We start from the raw sequence: 11237 nt of genomic DNA, 5'->3' as shown, positions 1-11237 counted from the left end.
TCTCTCTCTGTGTGTGACTATCATAAATAAAAATTAAAATTAAAAAAAATAAAAATAAAAAAAACAAAATGAGCAATCCTCTGTCCTGAGTTATAGACTGTAGATTGTAAATGCCTCATGAGGTTTTGTTACTCTCTGCCTCATCCTCAACCTGGTGCCCAGACCCAAGTGTTTTTTAATATCTCAGAAAAATCAGAAACATAGCCAAAGACACCTGGGCCAAAGAAGTTGAATTTAGGCATTAGTTCATCATCAAACTATCAGGGTTTGTGTTTTTTTTTTTTTGTTTTGCTTGTTTTTTTTTTTTTTGTTTTGTTTTTGAGTTTTGTTAAAATATCTTATCTTCTTACTCTTTCAAAAACCACTGGGGATCAGAGGGCTATTTCTGAAAGGTCATAAAAGAACTCTCTAAAGACCTAGAAGCACTGGCGCAATGCAGCATTACATTGTGTTTACCGAGAATTTCTGAACACTTGAAGACTATTTCTTTATTTTGCCATGCAACACCCCTTGTAAACTACTTTTGCAAACTAAAATGTACTTTTTCTAATTGCCCCACATTGGCAGAGGGACAAGGTAAGAAAGAGTTTTGTGAATCTTATTATGTATTGTGTGTAAGGATGCTGTTTGAGATGTGGGTTATAATATTGCACAGCCAGCTCTACAAGGAATCTTGGAGATAGTTCTGCTTGGCATTATTCTCCAGAATCATTATAAGGCTCCTGGAATATTATACAGTTTCTATCATATAGATACTAGGAATTGTGTGACTGACCCCAAAGTTTCCCTTTTAGAGTTGATTACTGAAAAGCCCAAACTTTCACTTTCTATGGCAAGCATATTAGTTTTATAATATCTATAATTAAACTTATTTCTAACTCAAATTTACATACTTACCCTTATTTTAGACTTCTTTTAATTTCTTTCTTCTCTTTTATGTTATTTGCCCAGTTCATGTGAGGAAGCTTAAATTCCTTATGGAATAATATGGAGAGTAAGGAAGGAAATAACTAAGAGCTACTCTACATTTCAACTTTCCTCTAGTTTAGGATTTATTGTGGTGACGAATGAATTTTGTCTATCCAGTTACTTTTCTCTCCTTTTATCTTCCACTCCTTTAGTTGGGTTTCTTATTGCCCAGCCTTTAATCTCTCTCTGCATTATTTATCATTTTTGATGTTATAACATTATTGTTGTTGTTGTTGTTGTTATTATTATTTTGAAAGTCCACTACTGACAAGGACACGGTATATATTTCCATTTCAAAAACCGTTCCTGTTCAAAAGAATATAGATAAAGATAACTCTCAAGTAAGCTAATAGAATAGTCTTGTAACTTTTAGAAAGAGGGAAAACTGCTGTGCATCCATCCCATGCTTTCTCAGGCATATGATGACAAATAAGAAGATAAGACAGACTGCATTTTGAAAGTGTGAGCAGTGATGCTCCTCTTACTGATTAAGTATCGGTAATCCCGTTGACTTTATTAACCCTATCTGAAAGTACACTTTAAAGTCCTGAAGCCAGGTATATAAAATTTCACTCTGAGTACCACTATGCCAAGCAATTTATCACAGTGTGTCATGGTGTGCATCTTTACCTGAAGTTTAAAAAACAAACAAAGAAACAAAAAAAAACCCTCTCAACTTCAAATTGGGATTGATTTTTATGCCAACAATATTATTCTCTGTTTCTCAGCTGGCATTGGCCTAACAGGCAGCAATATTATAGGGCTGATATTTGGGGAATACATTTGGAAACTGGAATCAAGGTGATCCTGAATATAAGCAGATCTGTGGGTAAAAATATTTTTAAATATCTTTCTCACTTTTTGACAGTCATTAGTTATTTCATCCCTTCAAATAAAATATGCAGTTCAAAGAATATGTGAACTGTAGAAAATTCAGTAGCAAATGAACAATAAGTTGTAATGAGAGTTTAGTGGAAAGAAATAGCTTATTTCATGATTACTTTACTCAACTAATATTCCAAACTAGAAGTCTTTGATTATCCTTAATTCTTCACCCTCACTTTCAACCTACAACAATTGTTAAACACTGCTCATTTTGCCTCCTTATATCTTTGAATCTATCTAGCTTCTTTGACTCAACTACCATTCCCTTCATTCAGGAAATGGGTTCAAATCAGAGCTTCATGCTTTGATTTGACTCTAATCCAGCTTCTTCTTTTGAGCAAAGAAGCTAATGGATCTAGCAGTAATTGAGTCTTGGCCCCTGGGAAGGAATCCTGACAAGGATAGCTGGAATTGTTTTTCTCCTTCATGGGCCAAAATCATTGAATTTGAGGAAGAGGATCTGAGCAAATCTTAGACTCTTGATAAGAGGTAAAAATTAGCCCTCTATGAGTTTGCCTGATCTATTTAGTCTTCAATAAATTCAAGAGGAGATGAATGGTTGAGTCAAGTTTTCTTACTCTTGAGGTAGGAATATGAAGGAAACTGGGGAACAAGGTGACTCCTGAAAGTTATCTACTGAGTAACTGGCAGTCACCTGCTTCTATGCTGTTGGCCCAAGGAACATGGAAGACTACATTTTGGCTTATTGCTAGTTAGGGTGCCCCAACTACCATACCTGAATACAAGTGAGCTGACAAAGAAGATAACAAATTTAGAGGGGCCCAGCAGCAAAAGAGAGGAACATCAAATAGATCTCATAAAAGAGATTATTAACAATTTAACAACAAGAAAAATCATAAACACAATTAAGGAAATTGGGGTATAGCAACCCCCCCACCAATTGTTTACATTTAAAACATTGCTTTATTTTAGAATCAACTCTTAGTTGTATCTCAAATTATTTTTTTTAATTTTTATTTATTTATGATAGTCACACAGAGAGAGAGACAGAGAGAGAGAGAGACACAGGCAGAGGGAGAAGCAGGCTCCAATGCACCAGGAGCCCGACGTGGGACTTGATCCCGGGTCTCCAGGATCGCGCCCTGAGCCAAAGGCAGGCGCTAAACCGCTGCACCACCCAGGGATCCCCTGTATCTCAAATTAATACCTTGAAAGATGAGGTAAAAGAATTGTTTCAAAACCATAATAAAAGAAGACCTAGATGATCTAGAAAAACATGAATAAACACTGCTTCAGAAAAAGAAAAAGGATCATATAAAGGAGAGGGAATTATTTAAACAAATAATCAGGGGGGAAAAAGTCATCACACTGGATAAGCACTTGAATTGCAGATTGAGAGAATGCATTAATTTGGGCAGATTTGATAAAAACAGATATATTTTTGGACATAGGTTGGAAAAATTATGAATTCTAAGAATACATAGAAACCTCAAGCATGCAAATAAAGAATAAATACCTATGGGATGTAGAGAAAACACATTTATGTTTCTGCACAGTTAGGGCTGTCTGAATAACCTTTATTGAAATATGGGACCTGGCCTAAAAAGCAAGCCTGGAAATTAATTTATAAGTAGTTAGATGGTAAGAACTCCAGAGATATTTAACTCTGCAGAGGTTAAGAGGCATGTACTTATATTTCAAGAAGGAATGACACCAGGACCAGGGAGAAACCCGTACGTTGCAAAGCTAGAGGCTCTGTTCTTATCTTTTCCCTGGAGAAATTTATTTTCATTCCAAAGGGTTAGAGTAAGAACTCAGAGTCCTTTCACCATTTTTCCAAGGAGATAATCTCAAAAGGAGAAAGAAGACATCTGCTTCTTTCTCCTATGTAAATGTAGAAATCCATATTTTCAGTAGTCTTTACTGACAATGGAGGCACTGTATGTATAAGGTGACATTTAACTTTATAGTATTGCCTCAGAATGGGGAAACTGGAGCACATAGGAGTTGGTACATTATTTACCTTAAATAAGTTAAGAATCTGCTCCACCCCCAGAAGCCTCTTGTCTGCATTCAGGATAATTTTGATATGCATAGACATAAAAAAATTAATAGTACCATCAAAAGAAAATGATTTAACTAGCTTCAGATTATCCAACTGAAATATTGGAAGTTACCAGATAATAGATTAACTATCTTCTGTATTTTAAGAACCTATTACTGATGGAGATACAACTTACTTTAAGGATGATAGAAAACTATGTATGGATATATAAGAATTTAGAAAATACTTGATCCATTTACCCTTCAGAAGAAAATATTTAAAAAGGCACTTAACAATAATAACAATGTCAACAACAAAACAAGCAAATTAGGACATAAATTTCAAGATGGTGGGAAGACTGTGAAGGAAGTAAGTGGTGAGCAATGATACTTTCAATAAACATGCACATGTATGCATATATGGTTATTAATTATATCTAATTTGATAAAGCCTAGACTGTTTGGAAATGGGTGATACAAATGTTAAATAAGAATTCTTTAAACAGAGAGGCATACTTCAAGGATAATTCTAGATAAAAAAAGTATGTAGTGCATGGGGAAAGGTAAGAAACTTGTAAAAGGAATGTAATAGTACAACAGAATTCCTCATTTATAGAAGAAAAGTTGGAATTAATAGCTTCTGGCATGACTAAAAACTTGATCCAAAAGCAAACATAAAGAGCAAAAAAGTAAAACAATAAATTACAGAACTATGAAAAGACTGGAATTGAGTATATTATCCATTATACTAAATCTTAATGGGTTAAATTCTGCCATTAAAAGACATTCTGTCAAATTAATTTTAAGAATAAAACTGGAATATGTAGCAATAAAAGTGAAAATGAAGTTGATCAGATCAAATATAAAAAAGATAAAGCAAGCAAAATGTCTTAATGTAAAGACAGAAAGATTGGAATTTACTACCTACCTCTGCCATTATACTATTGTGAATGTATTAAATTCAATGGTAAAACAACATTCTGTCAGACTGACTTGAAAAGTAAAACCAGAACAAAGATGAACTGAAATGAATAGCAATTTGATTAAACCAAATTAAATTAGGACATTACAAATGAAAATAAATAATAGACATAAAAATAGGTAGCAAAGAATCAAATACATCAATAACTACACTAAATATGATGAACTGACTTTTGCCATTAAAATATATAGTCTGACTTATTAAAAAAAACCCCAGCTATATGCTATTACCAAAAAATTAAAGCAAAATAATACATAAAGATATGAAATTAAAGAATAAACAGAGATAAAATAAGTATAAACTAAAAATGAGAAGCGGCATCATAACTGCCAGATAAGGCTAAAATGTGTAGATATGGTAAGAGAGACCCTTCATAATGATAAAAGGTACAAGTTATGAAAAAGATAGACTTAAGGTAAATCTTTTGCTACCAAGCAATATAAAAGCTAAATATGAAGGAGAAACCTTTAGAAACACCAGGGTAGCTTGTTGAATATATTACAACAGAGGAACACATCAATATATCATTTTAAGAATTTAGAGGTTCTATAGAATATTCCATAGAGATAAAAATGTAATGCATTTAGGACTTGCAGAAATAGTCAATAAACTGAATTTACTTACTATTAATTAATAATAACTGAATTATTTGTTATTTATAGGCATATGCATAGAATATTGTCTCTTACAAGGAAACAGCTCAACAGATTTTAAAAGTAGGAATTTTATAGGCTATACTTTTTAAATAACAATCCAATAAAATTGGAAAGAAGTAATGTAAAGGTGGACATAAATACCTTAATAACTTGGAAATTAAGAAGTACATTTCAATATGACTTTTGGTTCAAGGAGGAAGTTAAAACTGAACTTATAAACTACCTAGAAAGTAAAAAGTCAAATCCTTCATAATAAAATCTTTGAGATACAAAAAAGTTATTCTCTGAAGAATACAGTTTTAAATATCCCATCTTTAAAGAGGAAAGAAATAATAAAGGAACCTTGTTTTAATCTAAGGGAATTATAATAAAACAGTTAAGCTAAAAGGAGAAAGGAATTTTTAAATAAAAATAATCTGAAGTTATAAAATATGAAAACATTCTCTTGAAAGCATTGAAAGGATGATTCTGGTGCTTTTTGTTTTGTTTTGTTTTTATTTTTAGAAAATCAATTTTAAAAATGCCCTGTGAGTATGCCTAAGGAAAAGGAGAGGGAGCACAAATACATATAAGAATAGAAATATAAAAGAGAGATTACTGTGAGAGATTAAAAGAATAATAAGCAAATGTTATTACAACTCTCCAGCAGCAAATTTGAAAACCTAGAGGAAATATTTCTGGAGAAATTGGTTTTATAGATTTGGTGAAAAGTAGCCCTTACCACCCAAACTCAAAATCAGTCAACATCATATACACACCTCAAATTTTAAAAAATTGAAGAAAATATGAAAGAGTATTTTTACCACTCAGGAAATGGGTTCAAATCATAGCTTCACAATATTATTTGGGGAAACTTTTCTTAAACATGACAAAAAACAGCAAACTTCAAAGAAAATGATTTATAAGCTAAATTATAATAAAACTTATAATTTTGGTTTCTCTAAAAGAATTATGAAAAAGCATACATATACAGGCCACAGATTAGGAGAGAGATTTGTGTTAATCATAAAGGATTAAGATTCACAATAAAGCAAGCCTAAAAATCAGTAAGAATAACATAAATGATACAATAGAAAATCTAGAAGGAAATGGTGTGATCAAATTATAGAAGAGGTAATCTCTAGAGGCTAACAAACATATGAAGAATGACTGACCTCATTAGTACTTAGGGAAACTAATGAAAACTACAATTAAATATCATTTCACACACATCAAATTTGCCATAATAAAAAAATTTAACCATATAAGTGTTTGTGAAAATGTGAAGCAAGAGAAACTCATATATAATTGGCGGGGGTGCATATTGATAAACTATATCATTTAGTGATTAAGGAGTTAGTACTAACCCTGAAGTCAGAAATTCTTTGCTGGGTATGTAATTTTGAAAATTTCTCCCATATACTCAGAAGGAAAAGAGCACAAGAATGATCACAACAATGGTAACATTGTTTATAATTACAGAAATTTGGAGACAATTCAAATGTTTCTTAAGAAAAGGATCCTGTCCCAATATGCTAACTTATACTTAGCATACTTATGTTGCAGATAAAATTAATAAATCAGAACTACATAGTTAAATATTGATGAATGTCAAAAACATAGCACAGTGCAAAAAACTGAAGTTCAAGAAAAAATATATGTAGTATTAATACATTTATACAAAATTTTAAAATATGAAAAACAATACTATACATAACCCAATAGATGAAAACAACTATGATGAAAACATAAGGTAATGCATAGAAATGATATATAACAAATATAGGATAGTGGTCAATTCTGGGAGTGAGGAAGGAAGTGTGATTGGGGAGAGTTATACCTCAGGCTTTAACTATATTGTTAAATAAATTCATTTATGTATTCAATATATTTATATATTTTTAAAATTCATTATTTATTAAACTAATTCATCATATTTTATTTTATTTCTATATATATGTTGTCTGAAATATTTCATAAGACACTTTTAAAAGACCAGGCATATTTTACCATATACATTTTAAGTTGCTTTATATGGCAGAAATGCCATAAAGTCAATCAACTTGCAGTAGATTTGTAAAATATATTTGCAACACAGGTGACAAGGGATTAACATATATGTAGAAAGAACACTTACAAATTGACAATGAAAAGACAAATGACCCAAGAGAAAATTTGGTAACAATAGATGAATAATCAATTAATAAAGAGCAATTCATCTAACAAATGTAAGAAAAGATGATCATACTCAGAAGAGGTCAGGGAAATGTGCATTAAAAAATAATTAAATGTTGTTGTATTGTTCTCAGACTGGCAAAAATTAAACAGAGTAATGCTATTTGCTGGCTGGCATGCAGCTAAAGAAGGAGTTTTGTGTATCACTTGTGGAACTATTAATTATTGCAGTTGTTTTAGAAAGCAGTTTGACAACATTGGAAGGGTCAAGCCAAGAAAAATGTTCTAAAATAAAAGGAAAAAATTATCTGCATATATGTGTTATGCAAAAATTTATATATATATAGTATCTATTTATCTATTTATATATATTTGTATATATATTAGATACATATTTATAGAATTTATTATATACATGCATATAATTATTATATATACATATATAAATGTATATAAATATACATACTTATGTATATTTATTTACTACTTTGGATGATAAGGGCCTATTTTTCACCAAATCCAATAACCAATCCATATTATTATTATATACATATATATGTGTACATACATGTATATATACACACATATTATAAAACATGAATGATATAATTACAAAAACAACAAACAAAAGGTAACACAGCCATACAACAACAAAACAAAACAAATTCCAGCTCCAGTACACATTTTCTTGTTGACTTTGGTTAATCTCTCTGAGCCTCATTGTCCCTAGCTGAAAATTAGGATGGCAATTGCTCTTCTACAGGATTATTGGGTAAGGCAGTTCAAGCTAATTTATGCAGTGGTAAAATAAACAAAACAAAATAAACTCTAAAATCTTGGGGGCTTAACAAACACAGGTTTTTACCTCGTTCACAATTCATATCCTGCACTGGTTGGCAGAAGGCTCTGCATATCAGTTACTTTGGATCCAGGATGACTGAGGATCCTTTTACAAGGGGTGTTTCAACTGTCCATTGTGACTGGGAAGGAGAGTGCTTGAAAGGGGCTTATTGACTGACGGTTTTATGCAGCCTTTAAATGCTTTGACCCAGAAGTGACATATTCTCCTTTCTCCTACAACCCATTGGCCAGAACTAGTCATGCACAAAAACACACAGAAGTGTAAATACTCTCTTGGGGCTTAACCTAAAGGACAATTAGATGAGAATGAGCAATGGAAGCGTCCACCAAAGTTTTCATGAGGATTAAATGCTCAGTAATTTTTAGTTATTTATTACCCTTCGTTTTTCAGGTTTTCATTATTATCTTGCCAATAACATCTTCCTTTTATCCTTTCATGAATCTAATCCTGTCTTTTGCCCGAAATGTTTTCTTATAAGATAGCTTTGGTGATGTCATACTATTGCACTAAACGTTTTAGCGAGTTCCAATCCCGAGAAAGTTCCCACTACTTTGTGTGATATCTAGACTTTTCACAGTCTAATACCTTGGTAAAGGTAGAGAATGTGTGCTATTCATGGCTACTTCAAATCTCTTTGTATCCACTCCACTTATTAATAATCCGTAGTGTGAATTCTATCTTCCTAAAATGCAATCCCTAACAGCCTACACCTCCCAGTATCCCTTCCAGCCAGTGTAAAGGCACATCCAATTGGGTTTCTGATTCTGATCAGACATACTATGGATTCTCTGGATAGTAACTCAGAATCCTGATGAATGAGGTGAATTTTCGACATCAGTTTCTCTATGTTTTTGTGTGTCTTGTATTTAGAGGGGATGATTACCAGTTTTATTCAAAAGAAAGTCATGTGAGATACAAGTTGGCCTATGTATCCTCCTTTGGGAGATTGAAGAAAAGAACATAAGATTAAGGATTTCTTTATATGATTGAGAGTTTAGCAGATCTTTCAGATTCCAGTTTTAAGATTATTTATGCAGTTATTTTTTGAGTAAACATTACTGGAGCAATTGGACATGTAAAAGTGTAATGACTGGAAAAAACATCATTGCCAACAGTTGTTCTGAATGCTGAGGAAGAGAGATCAACCTGGGCTCCGGTTTGGGGGCCAGGGTCTGGTTTGCACCTGCAGGGGTTTGAGGTTACATGACTGAGCTCGGACAGTGTATGATGGAAGAACATGAAGGGACCTGATGGAGAAAAACTGCATCACTCTTGAGCAAAATCCCTACAGCCATGAATATAATTCAGTTCTTCTGGCAAATGTCAATAAAACTGAAGTTGGTGTACAACAGGATGAACACTGAATAGAGATCACATGCACAGAGGTGAACCAGAAATTGAGGAACCATTGTGGAAACAGAGCAGAAATTTATTGAAAGCGTGGTATCAGGCAGCATAAGTTGCAAAATGAGGTATTTTATTCAAGTTTGACTCAAGCTGGAAGGCTCTAACTACATCTGTGCTATGGTGTTGGCTTCAAGGACATCACAGTAGATAACGGAGACAGATGATAAGCAATTTACCGAACACTGTAAGTGCTAGAGTTGAGGGAAGGGCTAAGTGTTTTAGAAGTAGAAAGGAAGGAGTGGGGAAGCCAGGAAAGATTTCTCTGAGGTGGTGACAGGAGTTCATTCGGAAGGGATTGGGGATGTGGAAAGGGGAGATGAGTATTGCAAGAGAAATTGAATCATGTGCTTATTCCTGAGGAAATTTAATTGTCCTTTATATTTGGAGAGTGAGTGGTCAAAAGGTGCATAATAAATCTTTGTGAAAAATGGAAATCTCTTTTGAGCAGGTAAGGAGCTATCATTTTCTTTATGGAATTTATAATCTAATGGAGAAAATGAGGAATGATATAAAATGTATATAACTATCTATGAATAAAAAAATTTTAAGTACACTGCAAGTGAAAAAGGAGAGTTGAGAAATAGAATTACTATTTTTATATTACCAAGAGTACAGTTTATAATTTCTGGGCTTCTCTTACAGTATCTTTTGAGCACTGGGCCTTTTCTGACTTCTTGACTTTTCCTCTGTGGATAGAACATCTTCCTTCTGTCTTTCTCATCTGTGAGAATATCTGAAGCTTGAAGGACTGGAAGGGAATGATTAATGCTTTTGTTGTTCTTTCTGGCTAGACTAGTTTGAATTTGCCTTTTGGAGCTGCGGGATGTAGTCTCTGACCTTTTCTAAATTTTAGTATCTTCCTATGAAAAGAAATTCTTTCATCTGTGTGTGTCCCAAGAATCATCTTTTCTACCCTCAATTTTAAATTTCAGCTTTAAAAATATTCTAAAATGTAGTCTAACACATACACTCCATCATATACTATAGGTTCCAGGTCAGTACTTTTCAAATTTTAATGGGCACATGGATTGCCTGATAAAAGACTGATTTTCACTAGATCTGAAGTGAGGCTTCAGATTCTGTATTTTTTAAATTTTCTGGTGAAGTGGATGCTTGCTGGTCTGTGTGCCATACCTACCGAAAGGTATTAAGTGACTGTGTGGATGAAATAGGCCAGACCCAGAGGCTGGAGCATGCCATGAAATTTTAGGGCCAAATTCTTATTCCTCTATTTTTCCTCCATTCAGCTTGATAAAGTCTGAAATCAAACAAATTTTGAAAATTCTTTTTGTTAAAGGTAGAGAGGGAGTTCTTCATT

The 11237-nt window shown here is 32.8% G+C and overlaps 1 long non-coding RNA gene across 1 annotated transcript in view; it reads left to right on the top strand.

Annotated features, from left to right (window-relative positions):
* The first annotated feature begins 459 nt into the window (after window positions 1–459).
* The window catches only part of LOC121487616, a 146684-nt gene continuing 135906 nt past the window's right edge, over window positions 460–11237 (top strand). The window contains exon 1 of the long non-coding RNA XR_005986879.1: window positions 460–576. This is a non-coding gene — a long non-coding RNA (uncharacterized LOC121487616). The remainder of the gene's footprint in view (window positions 577–11237) is intronic.

The sequence above is a fragment of the Vulpes lagopus genome, chromosome 3, assembly GCF_018345385.1.
Source record: "Vulpes lagopus strain Blue_001 chromosome 3, ASM1834538v1, whole genome shotgun sequence".
NCBI lineage: Eukaryota > Metazoa > Chordata > Mammalia > Carnivora > Canidae > Vulpes > Vulpes lagopus.
Note: the sequence above shows the minus strand (reverse complement) of the source record. Positions and strands in the feature narration are given on the sequence as shown.